At 43.2% G+C, this 25,256-nt stretch overlaps 1 protein-coding gene across 8 annotated transcripts in view; it reads right to left on the bottom strand.

Moving 5' to 3' along the window:
- The window catches only part of nkain1 (sodium/potassium transporting ATPase interacting 1), a 548,201-nt gene that overhangs the window by 363,543 nt on the left and 159,402 nt on the right, over positions 1-25,256 (bottom strand). For 3 of the 8 annotated variants that reach the window (XM_072548007.1, XM_072548011.1, XM_072548012.1), the window contains one exon: positions 13,220-13,286. The exons of the other annotated variants lie outside the window; for them this stretch is intronic. The gene's annotated coding sequence lies outside the window, so the exon portion shown is untranslated. The remainder of the gene's footprint in view (positions 1-13,219; positions 13,287-25,256) is intronic. 8 annotated transcript variants of the gene reach the window in all.

Raw genomic sequence — 25,256 nt, 5'->3', positions numbered from 1 at the left:
TTTTTTTCTATCTCATGACTTTCTCCCACCTGACATTACTCTGATCTCTCTGGCTTCTCGTGCATTCCCAAATTAATTACTAGCAGCCGTGCCCAAATTAATTACTAGCAGCAAAGGCTGTAATCTCCAGTATTGTCTCCCAAAAAAACGCTCCACTTCTTTACCTGAGGTGGAAAGGCTGTTCTATGAGGGGAGATTGAGTAGAATGGGTTTTCATTCCCTAGAATTTTGAAGAATGAGAGGTAATCTCATTGAACTGCCTGATTCCCCTGAATGGCCAGTTTAGAAGGAGCTATCACCTCAAGATCAGTGATCAGTCATGCGGGACTGAAAGGAGGAGATATGACTTCACATGGTTTGTGAAGCTTTGGAATTCTCTACTCCACAGGGGCTGTAGCTCCCCATTTGTTAAAAATATTAACAATTGCGGTCAATAGGTTTTGCTTACTGAGAGATTTGAGATAAACGGGAATACACCAGAAGGTGAAGCCATTAATTTTACTAAGTTATTCCTGCTCTTGTCTCCCATGTTTTTATGTTTTTGTTAAGGTCCCCTCTCTTGTTCTTTAAGATGTTACTTAAAAGACAGCTCTTTACCCTGTTTTTTGGTCAGGAGTAGCTCAGTGTTAAAATCCTGTTTGATATCACTCCTCCCTTTTATACTTTACAACATTAAGGACCACAAGACCAGAAGTACAGAAGTAGGCCATTCAGCCAATCATGTCTGTTCCACTCTTCAATGAGATATGGTTGACCTGATAATCTCAACTCAACTTTCTTGTCTTTTCCCCATCACTTGTGATTCCCTGCCTAATTAAAAACCTGTCTATCGCAGCCTTGAATATACTTAATGATCCGGTTCGACAGCCCTCTGTGGAAAAGAATTCCACAGATTCAATACCCTCTGAAAGAATAAATTCCTCCTCATCTCTGTTTTAAATGGGTGACCTCCTACATTGAGACTATGTCCTCTGGTCCTAGATTATCCCATGAGGGGAATCAAACTCCGCATCTATCTTGTCAACTCCTCCAACAACTTTGTAAATCTTAATAAGGTTGCCTCTCATTCTACTAAATTCCAAGGATTACAGGGCCAATCTACTCAACCTCTGCCCCTAAGACAGCTCCTCTACACCTAGTATCAGCCTAGTGAACCTCCTCCAGACTATTTCCAACACCAAAGTAACTTTCCTTAGATAAACAGCCCACAAATATTTACTGTATTTGAGCTGTAGTCTGATCAATGCCTCATGTTTTTCATTCATTCATTCTCAGAATAGAGGGTGTCGCTGGTTAGGAAGCATTTATTGCCCATCCCTAATTGCCCGGGGGCAGTTAAAGGTCAACCACATTGCTGTGGGTCTAGAGTCATATGCAGACCAGACAAAGATGGCAGTTTCCTCCCCAAAAGGAAGTTAGTGGACCAGGTGGGGTTTTCCACCAATTGAATCATGGTCAGCAATAGACTCTTAATTCCAGATTTTTAAAAAAATTAAATTCAAATTCCACCATCTGTCATCACAAGATTCAAACCCAAGCCCCCAGAACATTCCCTGGGTCTCTGGATTAACAGTTCAGCGACAATAGCAATTGGCCATTGTCTCCCTCTGATTTAGCAACACAATTTTTAAATGCACATTGTTGATGTTGTGGAGGGCCGGTCCAGTGAGGACAATAAGGAATATTTATGATTGCAAGGTGCTGAACAAGAAGGAGTCACAGTAGGAGATGGTGGACCGAGCATTGATTCGGACACATTGAAGGTGCAGGGAGTGAAGAGGAAGATATGAGATGTTACGTCAGGAGGAATAAGAGAGGAATTCACACTGCATATCCCTGATCCTCTTGCTATTGATAAAATGGAGGCACATATACTGCTATCAAAGCAAACTAATTAAATACAGTCAGTGAAAGAGGTTGTTCGGAACCTTCCAAACTTGGGAGCTGATATTCTAGCCTGCTCAAAGAGAAATCAAATCAAAGTGAATGTAACACATTAGACTTGTAGAACATTAATCTAATCAAGATACTCAGTAAACGTCAATCTCACCAGAGAAGAAATGGAGATATTTGCAAAACAAAAGTGAAAACAAACGCACTATCTTCTATAACTGAGACCACAAGTTTGTGTTTTTAAAAGAAAAAATGTTAATAAAAATTCTGTCATGGAATATAATAAAGACAGAAATGGATAATTTGAAGATCCCAAATTCAAGAAAATTTGCATTCTTTTTCTTTTCAAGCAGCTCACTTTATTTTCCCAAATTCACAGAGGTTGGAAAGGTTGGTCAAGGTTGGAAATTAGGATTCCCAGAAAAACTTGAAAAGTTCCAGAGTTTCACACAAAGTGGCTTTACAATGGGAAGTGAATTACGTCTGCGTATATTGGTTCAATTCACTCCATGAATGTCAAATGTCATCACCTCGGGGAAATTTCTACCATATAAACAACTGGTGAAATGGTCTCCTTCTATTCAATGTTTTGACATTTGGTCTTGACACCATTGTCATAGGTCTTCATGGATTCGGTGGATCTGCCACTCCAGGTCAAAATTTGGAGTAAGCTTTCCTCTGTTGGCCAAGACACCGAGATCAGAATTTGCCCTCAACGAGCAGTTTACTACTCAAGGTTGTGGCTTTCACACCCAGCTAACAGGATGTCCAACCACCTCAAGAACTGCAAACCAAACAAATGACCAGCAGCGCCACTGGGAGTGCTGGGCACTGCTGGGACTGCAGCTGTTCACAAAACGGTACATGTGAGAGTTTTAATAACCAGGTAAATGGTGTAGCTTAGCCATGGCCTGTCAGGTTGTGTCCAATGGGGAAATTTGAGGTGATGGGGGAGGGAAAGAGATACTGATGAGCAGGAGACCTTCAAGGTCAGCCTTTGTTGCTAGCCATTGGCTTATAAGATCAAGAACAAATTTGCCTCACTGACCACACTCATAGGGTCCCTACTGTGTGGAAGCAGGCCAATTAGTCTATCAAGTCTACAGCAACCTTCCAAAGAGCACCCCACCCAGGCCCACCTCCCCCCTTACATTTCTCATGGCTAACCCACCTAGCTTGCATATCTCTGGAAGCAGTGGGCAATTTAGCCTGGCCAATGCACCTAACCTGCATATCTTTGAACGATGGGAGGAAACTCATACAGACATAGGGAGAATGTGCAAATTTCACATAGTCAGCCAAGGCTGGAATTGAACCTGGCACTGTGAGGCAGTAGCACAAACCACTGAGCCACTGTGCCACTATTTTATCATCAGCAATTTTATCAATGGCAATAGGATCAGGGATAAACAATATGCTTTCTTCGCTTGTTCCCCCTGAGGTTAGAGCCATTATATTTCTCTTCCAAATAAATGCTCGATACACCTTCTCCTTCCTCCTCAGGAGCTCACAAACATAAGCAGGCCAGACTCTCCTCAATGGTCCATTCCTCCACAACAACAACAATGTGCATTTATGTACCCTGTTTAATGTAGTCAAACACCCAAGGGAGGAGTGATATTAAATAGGTTTTGACACCAAGCTACATAAGATGTTACCAGGACAGCTGACTAAAAGAATGGGTAAAGAGGCAGTTTTTAAATAACATCTTAAAGGCCAATATAGAACATAGAACATAGAACAGTACAGCACAGAACAGGCCATTCAGTCCACGATGTTGTGCTGACCACTGATCCTCATGTATGCACCCTCAAATTTCTGTGACCATATGCATGTCCAGGAGTCTCTTAAATGTCCCCAGTGACCTTGCCTCCACAGCTGCTGCTGGCAACGCATTCCATGCTCTCACAACTCTCTGTGTAAAGAACCTGCCTCTGACATCCCCTCTATACTTTCCTCCAACAGCTTAAAACTATGACCCTATGTTAGTCATTGTGCCCTGGGAAATAGTCTCCGGCTATCGATTCTATCTATGCCTCTCATTATCTTGTATACCTCAATTAGGTCCCCTCTCCTCCTCCTCTTCTCCAATGAAAAAAGTCCGAGCTCAGTCAACCTCTCTTCATAAGATAAGCCTTCCAGTCCAGGCAGCATCCTGGTAAACCTCCTTTGAACCCTCTCCAAAGCATCCACATCTTTCCTATAATATAGGTGACATTCAATACATAAAAAACATTGGAAACAGGAGCAAAAGTAATTTAACAAATTAAAGACTTCACCTTCTGGCTCACCCTGATTTTCTCGATTCCTTTAGTTTCCAAAAACTCTCTACAGCTCAGTTGTGAACCTAAGTAATAAACAGAAATCCACAGCCTCTCTGTGGGTATAGAATCCAAACATTCAGAAATTGCCTTGAAATAATGACCCCTAAAATGTCGAAACAGTAAAGGGAAACTTGCTGTTGCTATCTCATCCTAACCTGTCAGCCAGCACAATCTACTGCAGAACCTTAATTTCACTCCGCAGAATCATTTTGACTGGGCAGATCACTCTTATTCTTATTATTTCAAGTTATTTGAGAACAGCTATTGTCTAGACTGAGAGTGTTTTTCAGAAGTTAATATCATTTAATAATTGAGGAGGGAGTCGATTCAAATACAATTAACTAGCTTGTGGGAATGGATGAAAATAGCTTCAAAATATAATCAAACTGTTCAAATAACGAGGAGAAAGTGAGGACTGCAGATGCTGGAGATCAGAGTTGAAGAGTGTGGTGCTGGGAGAGCACAGCTGGTCAGGCAGCCTCCGAGGAGCAGGAGAATTGACGTTTCGAGCATAAGCTCATCATCAGGAATTCCTCATTCTTGGTGAAGAGCTTATGCCTGAAACATCGACTCTCCTGCTCCTCGGATGCTGCCTGACCAGCTGTGCTCTTCCAGCACCACACTCTTCAACTCTGATCTCCAGCATCTGCAGTCCTCACTTTCTCCACAGGAGCAGGGATGTCTTAGTGCAATTGTACAAGGCCTTGGTGAGACCACAGCTGGAATACTGTGTGCAGTTCTGGTCACCTTATCTAAAGGAGGATGTTATAGCTATGGAGGGAGCACAGTGGAGGTTTACCAGAAAGATTCCTAGAGGCAGGACTGACATATGAAGAAAGACTGGATTGTTTAGGAATATATGCATTGAAGTTTAGATTGAGGAAAGATCCACTTGAAATTCCAACAGGACTAGACAGGTTAAATATAATATCAATATCCCTGACATTCACCCTTTTATATCAGCCAGGGCTCCCTAATTGGACCAGATTAACAGCCCCAATCAGGGAGCTCATATTCTAAGAAGTCCAACTGGCTGATCTCATTCCAATCACCACAATAAGGACCATTCCTACCTTGGTCTTGTAGTCCACTTCCTTCCATTCCATCATAGTATATACATAGTGCCTGTATGGGCACAACAATATCCTGAAATGTAGCATTCGAATACTGAAGCTAACAATGCACACAGGCATGGAATAAGAGAATAGCCACATCTAGTGACCACACGGAAGCAATTTCATGCAAATAGCAGGAAGTTGCCCCCCTCCCCCCCACCCTGGGTTTGCTCTGCTCTTCAAAAAAAGATGCACCTTGCCCAGAGACTACATTCAAATACATGGAGAATTTGACATTGTGGTTTCCAACCACTAACCACGTCACAAAAAAATGGGTTGGTACAATTGGATGTAAATGGATTTGTAATGGTGTATTAAATCTTAACTACTATCAAATAATCTCTCTGGCACTGAAAATAATTTTATATAAATGTCGGTTCTCACTCTTTGCATTTTAATTACTGTTTTGAAAGATAAACACAAATTTTGTCAAATCTTTTCCCAAATATCATCTTGCCTTTGATGTTCCTTCCTGTGGGAGAATCTAGGGCTAGGGGTCATAGTTGAACAAAATGGTGTCACCCGTTTAAGGCAGAGATGTGGCAACAGTTTACTCTGAGAGGGTGGTCGGTCTTTGGAATTCTTTTGCTCAAAAAGCAGTGGTTTCAGAATCTTTAAGTAGTTTTAAGGCAGAGGCAGATAGATTCTTGTTGATCAAGGGGATGATAGATTATTAGGGGATATGCAGTGATGTAGAGTTGAGCTCAAAATCAGATCTGCCATGATCTCAATGAATGGAAGAGCAGACTCGAAGGGCCGAATTGCATACTGTTGATTTTTGTTCATATGTTGCCTTTCCTCACTTCATTTTATATTCTGTATACGATTTTTCCATTGAATTAAATATTATAATTCATGCTTCCTGTTTAGACATTGCACGCCTCAGTAAGGAACCATCAGTCTGATTGTTTGAAGAGGCATGCTGTTGTTGTGTGGAACACATATATATTAGATCCTCATCCTGAAGTACTGTGCTAGAAAGCAACACTGGGGAAGAGTATTAAGTACCCTCAGCAAACCTTCAGCCATCTACCTCCACCCAGCCCCACAATTAATGTTTGTAAATGAAAATTGTGTATTAGCATGAATAAAATTCTTCATATATAATTTAACATATACCTTACATTAAAAATTAGAACGTTATGAGAGTGATTACACATTTTTGTTGTTCTACACAGGATCTATTACTGGAAGAAATCCACCTTATGATATGAAATATGGCTGATGTAATGTAATACTGTGTGTTCGCGTAGCAGTGATTAGACGATTTTATGTACAATTCACACAATAAAAGATCATTTTCATAGAGTGGCCCAGATTCAGTTATGTTCTTCAGTATTATTTACTGGTTCACACTTTTGGAATAGTCATGTTGATATGCACATTTTAAAAACTGTTACATAAAAGAAATGAAGAATATTAAATGAAATTGTGAGAAAGATTGCAATGCCAATATTGTACATATAAATCTGGATATTGGTGTCTGCAGAAATAAATCAGTAAATTCCATCGCTGAAGCCTATTTGTTTATTTGGGTTCTTGGTTGGGGTAGGGTTAAATGTTGCATTTGAATTGAATTAGATTTCTCGCCACGTGTATTCACAGGTGTACAGTGACAAGTTTACAAGTCGCCATTGACAGCACCATCTTGGGTACAATGGTACCTCAGCACAGAGCATTGATACAAAGCAGAGAGAATAGGAAAACAAAGTTAAAAAGTTAAACATTACAGTCCTTCTTAATAAAAAATATAGAAAAACAAAGAAACACAATTAACATTCAACATCACAGTCCATAAATGCCTGGCCACACTGGACGCACAGTCCTCATGTAATATGGAGGCATGGGATTGAGGGTGATTTAGCAGTTTGGATCAGAAATTGGCTAGCTGAAAGAAGACAGAGGGTGGTGGTTGATGGGAAATATTCATCCTGTAGTTCAGTCACTAGTGGTGTATCACAAGGATCTGTTATGGTGCCACTGCTGTTTGTCATTTTCATAAATGACCTAGATGAGGGCGTAGAAGGATTTGTGAGTAAATTTGCGGATTACACTAAGGTCAGTGGAGTTGTGGATACTGCTGAAGGATGTTGCAGGCTACAGAGGGACAGATGAGCTGCAGAGCTGGGCTGAAAGGTGGAAAATGGAGTTTAGTGTGGAAAAGTGTGATGTGATTCACGTTAGAACATCTGCCTCTGCCTGAAAGTCGCCACCCAGGTTGATAGGCTTGTTAAGGAGGCATATGGGGTGTTAGCTTTTATTGGTAGAGGGATTGAGTTTCAGAACCACGAGGTCATGCTGCAGCTGTAAAAAACACTGGTGCGGCTACACTTGGAATATTGTGTACAGTTCTGGTCACTGCATTATAGGAAGGATGTGGAAGCTTTGGAAAGGGTTCAGAGGAAATTTACCAGGATGTTGCCTGGTATGGAGGGAAGGTCTTATGAGGAAAGGTCGAAGGACTTGAGGCTGTTTTCATTATAGAGAAGAAGGTTAAGAGGTGACTTAATTGAGACATATAAGATAGAGGGTTAGATCAGGTGGACAGTGAGAGCCTTTTTCCTTGAATGGTGATGGCTAGCATGAGGGGACATAGCTTTAAACTGAGGGGTGATAGGTATAGGGTAGATGTCAGAGATAGTTTCTTTACTCAGAGAGTAGCAGGAGAGTGGAACGCACTGCCTGCAACAGTAGTAGACTCACCAACTTTAAGAGCATTTAAATGGTCATTGGATAGGCATATGGATGTAAATGGAATACTGTAAGTTAGATAGGCTTCAGATTGGTTCCACAGGTCAGTGCAACATTGAGGGCTGAAGGGCCTGTACTGCGCCATAATGTTCTATGTTCTGCAAGGGTTCAATCTCGCCCCCTGGTTGTCTGCTCCCATTCTCACCACTGGCAATGCCGCCTTCTTTCACCATCACCGCTGAAAAGAAGAAAAAATGAAGATGAAGACGAAAAAGAAAAGAAGAAAAAAAAGACAAAAAAGGATGTGGCAGGCCTGGTGCTGAGGAGCAGACAGGGTCTGGAGCCTCAGAGTGCTGCCTTGCCTGCTACTGCTACCATTTTGATTATGTTGGGATTAGTAGTTTGGGACTGGGTTAAATTGTCAGGATTATGGTGTCAGGTTTACAGTTAGGATTAAGCTTCACAGTGTCACTGTTGTCTCATGTGGATGAATCACGAATCTAGCTCCTGAATGGTCTCTTTGAGGAGACTTCTTCTAAGCCAAGTGCAGGTTCCACCTCTCATTCCTATCTTCAGATTTCTCACCTTTGACCTTCAAATTTGGGATGTCTTCATGGGAACAGTCGAATCCAAGTGCCCAATCCAGTTATTAGGCAGGCAACAAAGAGTTTCTGTGCCTAGGTGATCCAGTTCCAATCTGATTGCCAGCTTCTGGTCATCATGAGAACTGGATTCAGTACCCTGCCCATTGCCAGCACTGAGGTATCCAATTCCCATTTCAATGGCTCGGTCTAAATATTCCCAGGATTTAGTCAGAGGCAAAGCTCACCCTCATCATTATTTTCTTATCGCATCTGTCAAGTGAAACTCCCACTGCTTCCTCCTTTCCCCACTCCTCTTTTTACGCTCAGATCTCTCCCAGTTCAAAGGTCACCGAGCTGCAGACGAGGACCAGATCTCTTTAAGGTAGCTGGGAGTTCAGCATCAAAACCAACAGCAATGAGTGGGAAGAAGGAAATTCTGATCGGAGGATCAGTCAGCACATGCAGAAAGAGCAAGGAAATTGGAAGATACAATTGGATAGTCAAGGAGCGTGCAAAGGGAAATGGAAGACTACGATTGAAGGTTTGACATACAATTAGGGTGGAAATGAATGATATTTGTAGAAGGGATGGCCAGGATCTATATCAGGCATACCTTAAAGTGAGATGTCAACCTGGTGGAGTTATGAAACAGGATTACTTGCATCCAAATAGCGTAAGCAACAAGTGAAAGACATAGCTAAATGATCCCACACCAACAGATCAAATCTAAGCTCTGCAATCCTGCCACATTCAGTTGTGAATTGTGGTGGACAATCAATAAACTTGTTGAAGGAGGAGGCTCCACAATATCCTCATCCTCAATGATGGAAGACACTGACACATTGGTGCAAAAGATAAGGCTGAGGTATTAGAAACAACCTTAAACCAAAAGTACCAAGTTGATTATCCCTCTCAGCCTCCCACAGTGATCTCCAGCATTACAGTTACCAATTTGCCAGTAAATGGTTCACTCCATCTATCCACTCCATCAAGAAACAACTGGAGGAACTGGATACTGCAAAGGCTATGTGTCCTGACACATTCTGGCAACAGTACTGAAGACTTACACTCTGCAACTTGTTCCAGTACAGTTGCAACACTAGCATCTACCAGCATAGTGGAAAATTACCCAGGTAAGTACTGTATACAAAAGTTACAACAAATCAAACCTGGCGAATTAACACCTCATCAATCTACTCTCGATCATCAGTGAAGTGATAGAAGGTGTCATTAACAGTACTATCAAGCAGCACCTGCTCAGTGACACCCAGTTCAGGTTCCGCCAGGGCCACCCAGCTCCTGACCTCATTACAGCCTTGGTTCAAACATGGACAAAAGAGCTGAATTCCAGAGGGGAGGGGAGAGGGACAGCCCTTGGCATCAAGGCTGCATTTGACCAAGTGTGGCATCAAGGAACTCCAGAAAAACTGGAATCAATGGGTATCAGGGGGCAAACTCTTCACTGGGTGGAGTCATGGGAAGATGGCTATGGTTGCTGGAGATCAGTCTTCTCAGTTCCAGGGCATTTTGTAGAGTTCCTCAGGGTAGTGCCCTTAGGCCAACCATCTTCAGCAGATTCATCAAGGATCTACATTCCACCAGAAACTAAGCTGCCCCACCAAATAATTACAGCGACTACAGAGCAAGTCAGAGGCTTGGAATACTGTGGTGAGTAACTTACCTCCTGAGTCCCCAGAGCTTGTCTATTATCTACGTGCCTGAATGGGTGCAGCTCCAAGAACACTCAAGAAGCTTGATACCATCCAGGATAAAGCAGGCAGTTTGATTGACACTACATCACTACATCCACTCCTTCCATCAGAGACACTCAGTAGAGGGATGGTATGGTGGCCCAGTGGTTAGCACTGCTGCCTCACAGCACCATGGACCCAGGTTCAGTTCCAACATTGAGCAGACTGCCTGTATGGAGTTTGCACATTCTCCCTGTGTCTGTGTGGGTTTCCTCCGGGTGCTCTGGTTTCCGTCCACAATCCAAAGATGTGCAGGTCAGGTGAACTGGCCATGCTAAATTGCCAATAGTGTTCAGGGATGTGTAGGTTAGGTGCATTAGTCAGGGGTAAATATAGGATAATAAGGTAGGGGTCTGGGTGGGTTACTCTTCAGAGGGTCGGTGTGGACTTGTTGGGCTAAAAGACTTGTTTCCACACTGTAGGGATTCTAAGTTCTAATAGACATGGGGAACAATTATCCTTTCTGTATTTGTGAAAGAGGGTGAGTGGTTGATAGCGGAGTCATTGCACTGTGTTTCCTTATCAACGTTGGCTGTGACAGCCACTGAAACCAAACGTCTCCTTCTCACTTCATTTTTTTGTGTGGTGGAGGTCCTGGGGAGAGTCCCCAAAGCAAGCCCCAGGCAGCAGCAGTGGAGGTAGGCCTCAGGCAACAGCAGCAGTGGTGGAGGTCCTGGGGAGGGGCCCCAAGGTAAGTCCCAGGCAGCAGCAGTGAGGCAGGCCTCAAGCAGCAACAGGGAGAGTCCTTGCACATGTGCACACACTGATCCAATTCTCCAAAAGGGGGAAAACACCCGAGTGGTCAGTGACAAACACTGCCCTTCAAACCACAGGGCAATGCTGTGTGATTCCCCTGCTTATTTTTTTTTCTTTTTTTTTTCTTTTGTAGGGACTAAATCAAAATAGAGTTGTGCTCTTACTTTCTTTTTTTTTTCCTGTTTATTTTTAAAAAAATTAAACCCCCACACCACCGCCTAACAGTGGTAGTGCTTATTTTTTTCCCCGCACCATGGTTTGTGTGTGTGTGTAGGTGTGAGACACAGTGAGAAACACAAGGTGCACGATTATTCAATTTCCACCACCAGGAAGATACCTTCTCACTTCCTATCTGAATATTGAAAGGAGACCACCGGGTGGATCAGGATCTGGAGTAATTGGAACCAGGTGGATCTTGTTGACCATGATATCCTAGATTGGGGTTGTTAAGCTGGATCAATTAGGAAAGCCCTGGCTGACCAATATTAACAAGGGATTTAGAATCTCCTAAATTCAAGAGACTGACTCTGAGCTGGCTGGCTGGCCAGTAGTAAAGGGTGACTTGGTGAAGGGATACTGACCTCTGTGCAGATACTTCAATTGTGAATTGTGAATTGTGAATTGTGAATTGTGAATTGTGAATTGGATGCTCTTGAAGCTCCTCCAATCCTCTTTCTCAACGCAATCATTGTCAACTAATGATAAAAACTATTTGCCCTTCCTTACTAAATTATAGGGTTATAAAGAATTGTTACATTAGCGGAGGAGGCTATGCATTTGACCTCTAATGTTTGTGCTGGTTCTTACAAAGAACAATCAGGTATTCCACCCACTACCATTTTCTTGTGGCCTTGCATATTATTCCCACTCATGTGCTTACCCAGTTTCCTCTAGAAAGCCGCATTTCTGTTTTCTTCCAACACATTGAACACTGCATTCTCAATTCCATAAAGATAAAAGATATAAACAAGGGATTTAGAATCTCCTCAGTTCAGGGACTGACAATTCAGTTCCAAGCTGGCTGGCCACAGCCAGTGTACTGTACACATGTAAATAAAGGACGACTTGGTGACAGGATACTGGCCTAGGTGCTGTTATTTCAGGATCCAAGCTGTGAACACCATCCAGTTAGGAATGGAGAAAAACTAGGAGAAGTGAACACAGTGTGGAATTATACAGCACTGGCCATTGAGCCCATTAAAATGCTCTAGCCCTTTAAAATAATTGACCAATTCATACTGCATATTTAAGGTAATCCAATTCCCTTGAAACTCAGAAATAAATAGATTTTCACCACCCTTTCGGGCATTGCATTCCACGTTCCAGTAAGTCAGTCAGTCAGTGTAAAACAGAATTCCCTTCACCTTCCCTAGCTTTATGGCCAATTAATTATAATCTGTGCACTGTGGTTACTGATCCACACTATCAATAACATTTGGTTGAATTCTGCACCTTTGAAATCCATGTGAAAGTCAATGCAATTGAGCTTAAAAAATCTGTTTCAACCCAAATACTTTTTTATCTTTTCATGTAAACAGTAGTTCTAAAATTGAGACATGGGACTAAAAATCCTTTCACTTTAATATTCTCACGTTGGCAGTAAATTTGCAGAATGAAGTCTTTTTGCATGGATGGAAAGAAAAGGTCAATATCCAAACACTTGTGGTTACATTTTTTTAAAAAGCAAATGAACTTTGAAGGCAGATAATTTGACAAGCAGACCTGTTTGACTCACAGATTATACCTAAATCAAAAGCTCAATTGACCTGCTGCTCACACAATCCATTGTCTGCTGATTTGCCTGTGCAATATGACCAGTTCTGTGAAACCCGTATGGAGCCAGGTTCAAAATGTCACTGTCATGCTGTTAAGTCGGTTGCTATGTGAGCAGCTTTCCCATGAGTTATGGAAATGAATCATACTCCTTTTGTCTTGCTGGGCCTTACATTCTCCCCTTTGTTGAGAAGTTGCTTTGTCACATCATAGAGTCATAGATTGGAACAGCATGGAAAAGGCCCTTCAGCCCATCAACTCATGACAAGGCAGGATCTGAATAGCAGTCTTAGGTGTGGTTTTAGTGTAAGTTTGTATATCCAGTGTTTTACCTTGTACACAAAATACAGCAAACATTTTATTCACTGGGACCAGGAGTGAAGCAGTTGATCAAATATTCTGGAAAATCAATATAAAAACACACACTAAGTAATAGAAACATATTACAGGGGGCATACACATCACTGTTACACTTTATTTACAGCATAGATCACTTAAATAATGATGCAACTTTGCCTTAATTAAAACTTAGAGGCAGAGAGCCTTCTCATTTGCACCTTAACCGACTTCTCAAACATTGTGGAATCACAGCATTTGAGGAGAAATTGCCTCAAAATTGAACCAATTGTCAATATTTGGTGTGGCCATTCAATTGAACAACCAGTATATTCACATTGAGATAAATAAATATTTTAAAACTATCATAATTGGACAGAATAATATAGCAAACCTCATGGTGGTATTTCAGGTACATAATTAAGTGCAAGTTCATAAGGTGAAGGTTAAAACAAAGTTGGCTGTATAACGCATAATCTTGTACAGACTGCAAACTGCATAAAAACAGGAGAAATAGAAGGAGTAGGCCATTCAAACCCTAGAGCTTAATCCATGATTCAGGGGAACAGGGGAAGGAGTGATGCTGTGACACTGTGACCACCAAGCCCTCTTCACCCGAGGCCAGATTGTCTGCCTTAAATGAGCCACTCACAGTTGGATGAAGAATTTCACCTAGCAACGCAGGGTTGTTTGTCGAATATAAAATAGATATTGTGGAAATACAAATGTCTGGTGATGGATTAGTAAATCCTGATGAAAAGTAAATAATAAGGTAATTTGGATTGCATGAGACAATCCCACTACACAATCATTAATGCCTGCTTAAACCATTTCAGGCGCACTATAGTTGCCAAATCCATTTCCTTGCTTTCTCTCCTCTCTCCCTCTATCGACATCTTATATTCAGTTGAGATTTCACTCAGTTATGGTTTCTCATTTTATCTGCTGTTCTTTACCCCTTTGAGTTCTATTGCACTGTGGGTCTTGGCTCTTCACCTAGTCTCTCAACTCAAACAAAGAAAATCATCCAGTAATTTCTTTATCTACTTCAGCTTGTGTGAAATGCTGTTCCAGATCATGTAGTCTCAGAGAGCCTGTCAAAATGAAATCAATTAATGCCCGTTGTGTACATGATGTCTACTCCCAATTATCAACCCAATTTCAAAAGGCAATCCTGCAAAAAAGCTAAGTGCCCTTCAACTGAATTAATGAATGATTGGGGAACATTTCACACATTCTAATCGTCTTGTCCCAGCTATTACTGCTCTGAGACAGATTTTCAAATCTGCACATGAAGCATTTCTACTCAACTAACGATTGTTGTATGTGATTTCAAACACTGAAGAAAGAGATGACTATTTTGTAATTACTGCCCGCTACCCTTTGTTCTCCTGTGTGACCTTGTTCTCCTGTGTGACCTCTCAGCAGGATTTTAGTGATCATCAGTCTTCAGTTACAGGACAGTGCAAGATTTCACATGGTCTTTTCAGACAACATTTTTCCCTTTTCTAATGATGCTTTTCCCTTTTATAATTTTCCAGTATAACCTCTCAGCAGTTTCTTATATGCTCTGTCTCATGGAGCCCTGTATTTTCCATTTCACCACTAACCATTATTTGTTATTCTGAAAACATTAAAGGAAGGTAGGCTTTTTAACCTAGCAATTGTGCAGGACTAAAACATCTACTAGATTGTTAGAAATTCATTTTATTAAACACTCAACATGGCTCCTCATGTCTATGTCCAGCAGATAGGATGTAATTAGCTATGGAGGTGTTTGGAAGGACATGAATCTGGAGTGTATGGTAGAAAGTCCCATGCTCCCATGAAGATTGGGTGGGTAGTGCAAGATGTGAGTTAAATGATGTATTATTTTGAGACAATAAGTAGGAGGATAGCAATTTTATTTTAGGAAGAATAGGCTTTGCTCTTCTCTAACATTATTCATAATCAGTCTGCAAATGCATAATTCTCAAGGTTGAGATTAAACAGTATCACACAGCATTAATTGATTGATTCTTCCACATTATCCATTCATTGTAAACATGAGATTCTTGCATAATTTCTGACTAATTCGGTGGAGGGTATTTCCAAATATGTACATAACATGTGTCTTTGAGGTACAAGAATATGCCATTCAGCCTCTCTAATCGGTTATATCATTCAATTGAAGAGTCTTGGACCAGAGGGCATAATGTTTAAGGTACAGATGAGGGGAATCACGTCTCTCAGAGGGTACTGATTCTGTGTAACTCTTTATCACAGAGGGCTGTCGAGACTCAGATATTATGTACATTCAAGGCTGAGAAAGACAGCTTTATAATCAGTCAGAGAACCAGACGGATTATGGGGAAAAGTTAAGAATGAGTAGATGAGGATCATTGGATCAACGGCGATTTCACTGAATGGTGAAGCAGATTTGATGGGCCAAATGGCTGACTTCTGTTCCTATGTCGAATGGTCTTACAAGATTGTGTTTGATCTATGTTCCAATTCCATTCATTCATTTTTTGACCCATCTTACTTGAAATGCTTAATTAAAGGTCTATCAACATCAAACTTGAACTTTGCAATAGGTACAGTGTCTACAGCCTTTTAAAGGGAAAATTCTAGATTCATAGAAGTGTAATAATCTTTCTGATTTCATTCCTGAATGACTCAGCTTTATCTTTAAGCCAATGTACCTTTGTTCTGAAATCCTTTACCATAGGACACAGACAGATTTGATAGAGTAGATAAACATAGACTATCATTTTAAACATTTGATTTCATCCATGCCTTAGCTTTCCAAACTCAACTAAACAATGGCATTTTAATAATGTCTATCCTCATAATTTAACTCTATGCCCTGGCATCCTTCTGGTAAAAACAATGACTGCAGATGCTGGAAACCAGATTCTGCATTAGTGGTGCTGGAAGAGCACAGCAGTTCAGGCAGCATCCAAGGAGCTTCGAAATCGACGTTTCGGGCAAAAGCCCTTCATCAGGAATAAAGGCAGTGAGCCTGAAGCGTGGAGAGATAAGCTAGAGGAGGGTGGGGGTGGGGAGAAAGGAGCATAGAGTACAATGGGTGAGTGGGGGAGGGGATGAAGGTGATAGGTCAAGGAGGAGAGGGTGGAGTGGATAAGTGGAAAAGGAGTTGGGCAGGTAGGACAAGTCCGGACAAGTCAAGGAGACAGTGCTGAGCTGGAAGTTTAGAACTAGGGTGAGGTGGGGGAAGGGGAAATGAGGAAACTGTTGCCTTGGCAGAATGGGAGGGGGAGTTGAAATATTGGGCCACGGGGCGGTATGGTTGTTTGGTGCGGGTGTCCCGGAGATGTTCCCTAAAGCGCTCTGCAAGGAGGTGCCCAGTCTCCCCAATGTAGAGGAGACCGCATTGGGAGCAACGGATACAATAAATGATATTGATGGATGTGCAGGTGAAACTTTGATGGATGTGGAAGGCTCCTTTAGGGCCTTGGATAGAGGTGAGGGAGGAGGTGTGGTCGCAGGTTTTACAGTTCCTGCGGTGACAGGGGAAAGTGCCAGGATGGGAGGGTGGGTTGTATGGGGCGTGGACCTGACCAGGTAGTCACGGAGGGAACGGTCTTTGCGGAAGGCGGAAAGGGGTGGGGAGGGAAATATATCCCTGGTAGTGGGGTCTGTTTGGAGGTGGCGGAAATGTCGGCGGATGATTTGGTTTATGTGAAGGTTGGTAGGATGGAAGGTGAGCACCAGGGGCGTTCTGTCCTTGTTACGGTTGGAGGGGTGGGGTCTGATGGCGGAGGTGCGGGATGTAGACGAGATCTGTTGGAGGGCATCTTTAACCACATGGGAAGGGAAATTGCGGTCTCTAAAGAAGGAGGCCATCTGGTGTGTTCTGTGGTGGAACTGGTCCTCCTGGGAGCAGATCCGGCGGAGGCGGAGGAATTTGGAATACGGGAATTTGGAATTTGGAATTTGGAATTTTTGCAAGAGGTAGGGTGGGAAGAGGTGTAATCCAGGTAGCTGTGGGAGTTGGTGGGTTTGTAAAAAATGTCAGTGTCAAGTCAGTCATCATTAATGGAGATGGAGAGGTCCAGGAAGGGGAGGGAGGTGTCAGAGATGGTCCAGGTAAATTTAAGGTCAGGGTGGAATGTGTTGGTGAAGTTGATGAATTGCTCAACCTCCTCGCAGGAGCACGAGGTGGCACCAATGCAGTCATCAATGTAGCGGAGGAAGAGGTGAGGAGTGGTGCCGGTGTAATTACGGAAGATCAACTGTTCTACGTAGCCAACAAAGAGACAGGCATAGCTGGGGCCCATACGTGTGCCCATGGCTACCCCTTTGGTCTGGAGGAAGTGGGAGGATTCAAAGGAGAAATTGTTAAGGGTGAGGACCAGTTCAGCCAAACGAATGAGAGTGTCGGCGGAAGGGTCCTGTTGGGGACGTCTGGAGAGGAAAAACATGGAGGGCTTGGAGGCACTGGTCATGGCGAATGGAGGTGTCGAGGGATTGGATATCCATAGTGAAGATGAGGCATTGGGGGCCGGGGAAATGGAAGTCTTGGAGGAGGTGGAGGGCGTGGGTGGTGTCTCGAACGTATGTGGGGAGTTCCTGGACTAGGGGGGATAGGACAGTGTCGAGGTAGGTAGAGGTGAGCTCAGTGGGGCAGGAGTATGCTGAGACAATGGGTCAGCCAGGGTGGTCAGGCTTGTGGATCTTGGGAAGGAGGTAGAACCAGGCAGTGCGGGGTTCGCGGACTATGAGGTTGGAAGCTGTGGGTGGGAGATCTCCTGAGGTTCTGTATGGTCTGGGAGATGATGGTTTGGTGATGGGGGGTGGGGTCATGGTCGAGGGGGCAGTAAGAAGACGTGTCCTCGAGTTGACATTTGGCTTCAGTGGTGTAGAGGTCAGTGCGCCAGACTACCACTGCGCCCCCTTTATCCGCTGGCTTGATGGTGAGGTCAGGATTGGAGCAGAGGGATTGGAGGGCTGTGCGTTGTGAGGGTGAGTAGTTGGAATGGGGGAGGGGGGACGACAGGTTGAGGCGGTTAATGTCCCGACGGCAGTTGGAAATGAAGAGGTCGAGGGCAAGTAATAGGCCAGCGCGGGGTGTCCGGGTGGATGCAGTGTGTTGGAGGTGGGCGAAGGGGTCCTCGGAAGGTGGGCAGGAGTCCTGATTGTGAAAATAAGCTCGGAGGCGGAGGCGACGGAAGAAGTGTTCGACGTTATGGCGTGTATTAAATTCATTGATGCGTGGACGGAGGGGGATGAAGGTGAATCCTTTGCTGAGGACTGATCGTTCGTCCTCATTGAGGGGGAGGTCTGGGGGGATGGTGAAAACTCGGCAGGGCTGGGAGCTGGGATCTGGTGTGGGTGTGGAGCTGGGAGTGGGGGCGGAACCTGTAACTGGAGTGGGTGTGATGGTGGGGGGAATGGGGGTGGAGGCATGAGCAGGGGTAGTGTTCCCCTCGGGGTTCTGGGGGGTGGGGATAGTGACAGTGGGGTCTGTGGGGGGCATGTCAGCAGAATGCAGGTGAGTGGCACTGGTGGGGGCAGAAGTGGTGGTGACCACGGCAGTAGGGGTGGCGGAAGTCACTGAGCATGTGACATCAGCGATGATATGAAGGGCAGAAGTGATGTCACGTGTGATGCATGAGGAATTGTGAGGGGTGGAAGTGGTTGTGGGAGTGGCCATGATGGGGTCGGAAGTGACATCATCAATTAGCGTGAGGGTGGCAGCTGCATCAGCCGCATGGCTAATGGCGGAATAGATTCCGAGGCCAGGGGAATCTTCTGGAATGTTTGAGGAGCGCTGGTTATGGAGGTGAGTAGATAAAAGTTTGTTGTACTTACAGTTTTTGATGTTTGAGATGGAGTTGAAATACTGTTTGTTGAGAGTACGAATTCTCTAAACCTGTATTGTGTCTCCTTTAATGCCAATTTGTAGTATCGTGCTCAAAACTACAATAATCCTGCATTTTTCTGCATTGTTCACGCATGAAGCATGAACAAAATTCTGAACAATTTTGGTCCAGGTCATTCTGCTATAACGCGTACTTCATTAACATGAATTCGCAATTGACGATTGACAATTGACAAACTGGGGACACTGTTTCTAAAGTACAAACTTTTAAAACATGTACTGGCTGTAATGCAATTTCTAAAGTGCATTTTCTATAACACGGGGTTGCACAAGAACGTAACCATCTCATTACAGAAGAACGACCTGTACAATTTCCTGTTCATTTGTTTTCCACCTCTTTCGAGAAAACAACAAGTATTTCATTAGACATTATGATTACTTTTAGTAGAGTCCGAGAGATGCGCAGCATGGAAACAGACCCTTCCGTCCAACTCTTCCATGCCGACCAGATATCCTACATTAATCGAGTCCCATTTGCAAGCACTTGGCCCATATCCCACTAAACCCTTCCTGTTCATGTACCCACTCAAATGCCTTTTAAATGTTGTTATTGTACTAGCCTGCACCACTTCCTCTGGCAGTTCGTTCCACACATTCACCACCCTCTGTATGAAAATGTTGTGGATTCACTTTAAGTAATTTGTGCAGCTAGACATCTAAGTTCTTGTATTTGGAAAGAAAATAAAATTTATGCTTTTTTTTTCAAAATTTGATGTGTGACCTCACAGAACCCTACATTGAACATCATTGACCACAGACTTGCTGACTCATTTAATCATCTATGTATTTTGTAATTACCTTCTCTCATCTAAAAAAACTACTGTGTTGCCTGACATTGGAACTTATTTGTGTATCTTGACCAGATATCAAACAGCCTCTAAGATACACATTGAATGTGGGCTCTATATTCTACGCAAAGCCCACTGTAAATCTCAGGGACTCCTAATTGTGGAACAGCAAGGTAGAAAGAAATGTAATTTTGAAAGCTTCCTTCACAATCTCTGATGGACTTTATAGTCAGTGAAGTAACTTTTGAGTCACCAAGAAACATAAGGAAATGCAGAACCCATACTGTGTGTGGATGCAGGCTATTCAGCACATCAAGTCCACATGAACCCTCCGAAGACTATCCCTGCATTTCCTATGGCCAATCCACCTACCCTGCACATATTTGGACTGTGAGAGGAGGCTTACACAGCCACAGGGAAAGTATGCAAACTCCACACAGACAGTCACCGGAGACTGGAACCGAACCCAGATCCCTAGTGATGTGAGGCAGCAGTGCTAACCACTGAGTCACCTTCAAGCTATTTCTTCATACATACAGAAAGGTACAACAAGCAGCAGTGAGATAAAGAATCAGATAATTTATTTCAGCTAATTGTTGGTTATGAGATAAATTCTGAATGTAGGTTTGATCACTGAGCTGGAAGGCTTGTTTTCTGACAACTAATATCGTCAGTGAGGGTATGGTCCTGGAAAAGCACAGCAGGTTAGGCAGCATCCGAGAAGCAGGAAAATCAACACTTCGGGCCAGAGCCCTTCATCGGAAATGAGGCTGGGAGCCTAGGGGATGGAGAGATAAATGGAAGGGGGGGGTGGGGCTGGGGAGAAGGCAGCTGAGAGCTACCATCAACTCATCACCTTTCCCTCCACCTCTATCCACTTATCGCAGTGGACTTCACCAATTTCCTAATTTCCCCTCCCCCACCTTACCCCAGTTCCAACCTTCCAGCTCAGCACCACTCTCATGACCTGCCCCACTTGTCAATCTTCCTTCCCACCTATCCGCTCTAATCTCCCCTCCGACCTATGACCTTTTCCCCACCTCCATTCACCTACTGCATTTCCAGCTACCTTCTCTACAGCCCCACCCCCCTCCCATTTATCTCTCAACCCCAAGGCTCCCTGCCTCATTCCTGATGAAGGGCTCCTGCCCAAAATGTCAATTTTCCTGCTCCTCGGATGCTGCCTGACTTGCTGTGCTTTTCCAGCAACACACACTCAACTCTGATCTCCAACATCTGCAGACCTCACTGTCTCCTAACATCTCCAATGAGCCTACAGATGAAGCACTGGTGGTGTAGCCCGATTTTTATTTATATGTTTGGGTTTGCTTTGGTTGGTGATGCCATTTCCTGTGGTGACATCATTTCCTTTGGTGATTTCATTTTTTTTATCAGGGTGTGATAAATCCAAGTCAATGTGTTTGTTGATAGACTTCTGGTTGGAATGCCATGCTTCTCGGAATTATTGTGCATGTCTCTGTTTGGCTTGTCCTAGGGTGGATGTGTTGTCCCAGTTGAAGTGGTGTCCTTCCTCATCTGTACGTAAGGATTCTAGTGAGAGTGGGTCATGTCTTTTTATTGCTAATTGATATTCATGTATCCTGGTGGCTAGTTTTTTGCCTGTTTGTCCAATGTAGTGTTTGTTACAATTCTTGCAAGGTATTTTGTAAATGACATTAGTTTTGTTTGTTGTCTGTATAGGACCTTTCAGTTTCATTCAGTTCAAGCTGCTGTTTTAGTGCGTTGGTGGGTTTGTGGGGTACCATGATGCCAAGGGGTCTGAGTAGTCTGGCAGTTTTTTTCCAGGATATATTTGATGTAGGAGAGAGTGGCTCGGGTTTCTGGATGTGTTTTGTCTGCTTGTTGGGGTTTGTTCCTGAGAAATCGGTGGACAGTCCGATTCCCTACGTAGTGGAAACTGGCCCTTTGGCCCAACAAGTCCACACAGACCCTCCGAAGGATAAACCACCCAGACTCATTTCCCTACATTTTCCCCTGACTAATGCACCTGACACTATTGTCAATTTAGCATGGCCAATTCACCTGACCTGCACACCTTTTAGCCTGTGGGAGGAAACCGGGGCGCCCGGTGGAAACCTACGCAGACACGGGGAGAACATGCAAACTCCACACAGACAGTCACCCGAGGCTGGAATTGAACCCGGTCCCTGGCGCTGTGAGGCAGCAGTGCTAACCACTGTGCCAGCGTGCTCCCTTACTTGCTGTGACAAAAAAGCCCATATTTTAGCAGAAAATGTCTGCACTTCTTTGGACTAACACGAGAATGTGAAATGTGAGATGTTAAAATTGTTATGTTGCATAACACCAACTTCCTTCTTCAAACACAGGTTGGAGGACAACAAAGGAACTATTTTAGGCTATATCTAATCCATACTGAATGCAGTTTCATGTGAAAACTAAATGCAAAGCAGTTTAATCCATGACATCACAAAACGTGATTGGAATAGAGAAAACATTAAAAAAGTTGAAGTGTGATATTACTGGATGGCTACATTTTCTTCCAATTCTTCAGATTCTCTTGCAACTTCACCTCTGGCTCCAACAAGCTATCTCCGTGATTCTGCAGACAACCTATTCAAACTCTTCACTGAATAGCGTTGGTTATTCCTTGTTGTATATTATCCCAACTGTCATGACTGACTATCCTCTGGCAGTGTGGCATTTTCCATCAGTTTTTAATCTAAAGAACAAAATGTTCTCCTTTAAATTCTCAGAGTGCAGTTTAGATGGACCACTGATGCCCGAATTATGTTTCGATATATTTCATTTTACTTTCACATCTGCCAGTTTAACAACGCCGTCTACATGAAGCTTTCATTTTAAACAAGACATGTTTCTCCAGCACTCGTCTCTGAAACTTCCCACTTCAATTTTTTGCCTGCTTAAAGACAAAATCCAAGCAACCATGTCAAATTTTATTTTGTACAATTGTTATTTTTGGGTGTATGTATGCAACTGTGAAGGACATCTGTAGAACACTGTTACTGCCAATAGGATGGTATGTTTTGACAGCATGACTAAACCCAGAATAAAGCTGCCCCCTTCTAGTTGGGAGGCTTATCCTTGACCAAGGCACTCTGCTACAGTGCTCTGATTCTTCTTATACACTGCTCTTATTGTTTTCTCTTGATAAGGCAGCCAACTGATTGCCAATTCCCCAGATTATTCTGTCAACTCATGCCAAACTGGAAGTGCAAGGATAATATGAAAAAGCGCAGGAAGTTAGGTAGTAGCAAATGGTACTTGTTGTGGTACAGCCTTGATGGGCCAAAGGGCCTCTTTAGTACTATATGATTAAATGAGCCTGCAGTCAAAAAAAAAGCTGCTTCACTGTTGGTCTGGAGTGAATTCAAACATCTAGAATACATCTGTGGGTGGACGGTGGTGATGAACAGAGGATGAGCTGCAGAGAGTGATGTGCTACCCAGATGATGGCACCTAGAAGATCCCAGCAGGGAGGGGAAAGAGCCACTTATTACTAATGTTTGGAGATTTTTCAGGAGATGAATGCGCAACAGGCTAAGGAACATCATCCTTAGTGTGTGAACCCCACTTGCCCCCTCTTTCAGACCCATCTCTGCACTTACTCTGTGAAAAACAGAGAAACTGCGACTGGAGGCCTCAACATAAACACAGCCAAGAGATAACGGGAGGTGATCGGGAGAACTTTGCAAGGAAAACACAGGATCATTCGCACATGCCCATTTAAAAACAGAAGCAAAGATTACACAACCTTTTTCAAAAAAGTTGGCAAACATTTACAAACATAAATTGAATGAAAAGGATTTGCAAATTTGGTGCATTGATTGTTATCTATGCAGCTGCATTCTGAGCCACCAACCCTTACTGACCCCCAAATGTACATCCAGTTCCAGAAGATCATCAAATAAAGATGTAGAATTAGAATTGTTTATTGTCTACAGAAAATGTGAATAATTTTGATTTGGAATTAGAGAAACAATGACTAAGGTAAAGGCTTTGAATTTGATTAACAGTGATAAATCAGTGTAAAGTTTGGTGTAGTAGGAACAAACAAGGACAGGACTTCTACAATTAATGGTCAGGGTCTGGATAGTGTTGTAGAACAGAGACCTAGAGGTTCAGATTCATAACTCTTTGAAATTTGTATCACAGGCTGATTAAGAAGGTGTTTAGCTTGCTTGCCTTCATTGCTCACACCTTTGAGTAGAGGAGTTGGGACGTCATGTTGAGGTTGCACAGGATGCTGGTGAGACCTGTTCTGGCCACCGTGCTATTGTAATGATTTTCTTAAATTGGAGAGGGTTCAGAAAAGATTTACCAGGATGTTGCCAGGAATGGAAGGTTTGAGATATAAAAAATAGGCTGAACAGGCTAGGATTTTTTCAATGGACCGTAGGAGGTTGATGGGTGAACTTGAAGAGGCTTTGTAAAAACAAGGGCTGCAGATGCTGGAAACCAGATTCCAGATTAGAGTCGTGCTGGAAAAGCACAGCAGTTCAAGTAGCATCCGAGGAGCAGGAAAATCGACGTTTCAGGCAAAAGCCTGATGAAGGGCTTTTGCCCGAAACGTCGATTTTCCTGCTCCTTGGATGCTGCCGGAACTGCTGTGCTTTTCCAGCACCACTCTAAGCTTGAAGAGGCTTTGATAAGGTGAATAGCCAGGGTCTTTTCTCTCAGGTGGGGAAGTTCAAAACTTGGGGATGTATTGTTAAGGTGAGAGGAGAAAGTTTTAAAAAGGACATAAAGAGCAACATTTTTATACAGAGACTGGTTCATGTGTAGAATGAACTACCAGAGGAAGTGGTGGATGCAGGTACAGTTCCAATATTTAAAAGACATTTCGATAATTACATAAATAGGAAAGGTTTAGAGGGATATGGGCTAAATGCAGGCAAGTGGGAGAGTTTAGTTTGAGAATGTGGTTGGCATGGAATAGTTGGACTGAAGGGTCTGATTCCATGCTGAAAAGGAAAAAGGAAACAAAAAAAATTTTTAAAAAACACACAAATAATTCTTGCATAAAATTGAAAGGTATACATAGTTCATTGATTATTATCTGTGTGGCTAAATTTTGAATTATCAACACTTGGAGATGCCCAAATTTACATCCACTGAAGATTGGAGCTGAAAATGTGTTGCTGGAAAAGCGCAGCAGGTCAGGCAGCATCCAAGGACCAGGAGAATCGACGTTTCGGGCATAAGCCCTTCTTCAGGAATAAGGAAAGTGTGTCCAGCAGGTTAGGATAAAAGGTAGGGAGGAGGGACTTGGGGGAGGGGCGTTGGGAATGCGATAGGTGGAAGGAGGTTAAGGTGAGGGTGATAGGCCAGAGTGGGGGTGGGGGCAGAGAGGTCAGG

Source organism: Chiloscyllium punctatum, chromosome 27 (genome assembly GCF_047496795.1).
Source record: "Chiloscyllium punctatum isolate Juve2018m chromosome 27, sChiPun1.3, whole genome shotgun sequence".
Lineage (NCBI taxonomy): Eukaryota > Metazoa > Chordata > Chondrichthyes > Orectolobiformes > Hemiscylliidae > Chiloscyllium > Chiloscyllium punctatum.
Note: the sequence above shows the minus strand (reverse complement) of the source record. Positions and strands in the feature narration are given on the sequence as shown.